The 3,133-nt window shown below is 34.4% G+C and overlaps 1 long non-coding RNA gene across 1 annotated transcript in view; it reads left to right on the top strand.

Annotated features, from left to right (window-relative positions):
* LOC106884009 (uncharacterized) overlaps window positions 1-3,133 on the top strand; it is a 17,829-nt gene that overhangs the window by 8,778 nt on the left and 5,918 nt on the right. The window contains exon 2 of the long non-coding RNA XR_001411183.1: window positions 1,743-1,805. This is a non-coding gene — a long non-coding RNA (uncharacterized LOC106884009). The remainder of the gene's footprint in view (window positions 1-1,742; window positions 1,806-3,133) is intronic.

The following is a 3,133-nucleotide window of genomic DNA, read 5'->3' as shown; positions in this document are numbered from 1 at the left end:
TCAGCAGTGTCCCCCTGCTGGTTTGGCATCTGCAGACTAGTTTCAGGGTGTTGCCCCTTGTCAATGCAGAGCAGCCAAGCCCTAGCCAGGCGGCGCTGCTGACTATCTGCTCGAAGGTTATTTATCTAATTTCAGTGGAATCTATCCACTGGTTTTCAGAAATAGAGTTATTAATATTTCTAAGTCTCTCTAAAGGAGACTACGGCAGCGGTACTGGAAATTAATAGTTATCGCCAAGCCATATACATATAATAATAGCAATAATTTTAGGATGGAATCTATAAATATTTAAACACATTGCTATGCGCGTTTCCACAAGTCACATAACTTTAACATTAGTGTCTGTATCCTTGGTGTGAGTAAAATATAGTCCGTATTATATGTGAGTATCCGGTATTTATCCTACGCTATTTATCCTACATTATATCGGTATAACCATGATGCAACCTCGAAAAACTGACTCACTAGTCAGTGACATTATACGGTAGCCGACACACTGAAATAGGAGCTTTATTTGCATACACTTAACGTTACCATAAATGAATTTAAAAGACACACACACACACACACACACACACACACACACACACACACACACATATACACATGCATACGTATGTATGTATGTATGTATGTATGTATGTATGTATGTATGTAGTGTGCGTGTGTGTGTGCTTATGTATGTTTTTAGTTGAAATTTATGTGAATTCTTCCCAGAGAATGGAGAATCAATTAAAATGTATTACTCTCTTACTCTTTTATGTGTTTCAGTCATTTGACTGTAGCCATGATGGAGCGCCGCCTTTAGTCGAGCAAATCGACCCCAGGATTTATTCTTTGGAAGCCTAGTACTTATTCTATCGGTCTCTTGTGCTGAAACGCTTAGTTACGGAGATGTAAACACACCAGTATCGGTTGTCAAGCGATGTTGGGGGGACAAACACAGACACACAAACATATACACACCCATACATATATATATATATATATATATATATACACATACATACGACGGGCTTCTTTCAGTTTCCGTCTACCAAATCCACTCACAAGGCTTTGGTCGGCCCGAGGCTATAGTCGAAGACACTTGCCCAAGGTGTGGGACTGAACCCGGAACCATGCGGTTTGTAAGCAAGCTACTTACCATTTAAATATACATACATATATGTATATATAAATGTATGTTTATATGTATGTCATTTGCATGCATAAGTGTATGTTTTGACTTACGTATTTATATACGTATATGTTTGTATGTCTCCCCATGTGTACTTGTACCTACAACACGCTGACTTATAGAATACTGTTTTTCAAAGATTCTCACTATTCCATTAATGGCTTTGAATTCCATTTATAACCTTCAAGAACTCAGAAAGGGTTCTCTTGCATTGTGAAGTCCCCAGCACCACAGCTTGTCAGAGATGAAGATGTCATACACACAGCCAAGTAGTCCGATAATAGCAGACATAAATATAAAGTTTTATTCCGGGTGCAGTATCTGCAGATCTCTCATTAAATCAGTACTTATACTACTTTTTCTTTTATTTTCATCATTATGTTGACGTCTACAGAACAATTGATTTCTGTAGCTTTACAAACTTTCTTTTCACCGTTCCAGATAATTGTGTCTAGCTTTTTAGTATCTGCCAAAAGCTCTAAGATACTTTCTACTAGCATTCTTTTTTGTTATGAGTTTGCATACCTTCCTATGTCACTGTAACTTCATATATTCTGATCTTCAGGAAAATCTTTTCTATGGACTTCATTGGAAAGCATTTTGGTCTTTACATCGTGCACCACAGGCAGTAAGTATTGTGATGACATTTTCGGACAAATGCATCTGTTTATTCCATTGAGTATCCATCTGTTATCCAATTTGGGTGTCTTACAGACAACTGTGTTCCTTTCTTGCATCAGGCATTTTCTTATTACTTTTAGCTCCAGACCATCTTATTAGTATCAATGTTACAGTCACTCTGAAATTTTCTGATAACATAGCTATGTGTTTGTTGCTCTATTACAGGGGAGCTTTTGGTCTCCTTTGTTGTGTGTCTCCAAAACGTATATCAAGTTATATTTATTTGGTAGGGATGGAAGTATGTTTCTAAATTTTATGACGCCATTTGCTTCATATACGCAAGCTTGATCTAAGGAAGATGCACTTCGACGCTTGTTTGTTAGTAGATACTGTTGATACTATGCGACGAAGATAGGCTGTTTGCAAGAAAGCTGTTTGCATTTACGTATTGTAACTACGTATGCATGCATCTAGAGTAATGTGTGAGTGTATATATATATTAATGTATACAGAAAGTCAAATATGTGTATGCATAATATTGTATATGTATATGCATATATGAAATAATATTTACTTATATATTCATACACACATACATATCTAAGTTCTCTAAGTTATATATACATTTAATAGATCTATATACATGTATATGTTTATGCCTATGTATACATATACATACATACATATGTATATATATATATATGTATATATATTTGCGTGCATGTGAAAATCAACTTGATGTGTGTATGCGTCTCTTAGTGTTAGTGCGGGCGTATGTCGGAATGTGTGCTTATATCTGGATGCGTGTGTGTGTGTATGTTAAATGTGTATGTTTGTATGTATGCCTATTAGATGTGTGTAATACTTCAGCCAACTTTCTCCTAGAAGAGCTATTTATTTCCTGTTATATATATTTTTCATTGCTAGATTTTCCTCTTCTTAAAAATCTCATACATATTCATGTGACTTGTATGCAAATCAGGTACATTATTTTTACCAAACGATGCATACATATTTTTCCACTATTCATGAAATCACATACATACATACATACATACATACATACATACATATAAATGTATGAGTATGCGTATAAGAGCAATAACAACAACGAAATTAATAACTTTACCACTAAAAAGTAATAACAGTGATAAAATAATGCATGTATAGCGTATATATATATATATATATATATATATATATATACATACACACGCACAAACATACATGCAAACACATAAAAATAAATACAAACACGGACACACGTATATGTATATATGTATAATTATTTATATGCGTGTGTGTAGTAAATATATGAGTATATATATATATATA

This window comes from Octopus bimaculoides, chromosome 10 (genome assembly GCF_001194135.2).
Source record: "Octopus bimaculoides isolate UCB-OBI-ISO-001 chromosome 10, ASM119413v2, whole genome shotgun sequence".
NCBI lineage: Eukaryota > Metazoa > Mollusca > Cephalopoda > Octopoda > Octopodidae > Octopus > Octopus bimaculoides.
Note: the sequence above shows the minus strand (reverse complement) of the source record. Positions and strands in the feature narration are given on the sequence as shown.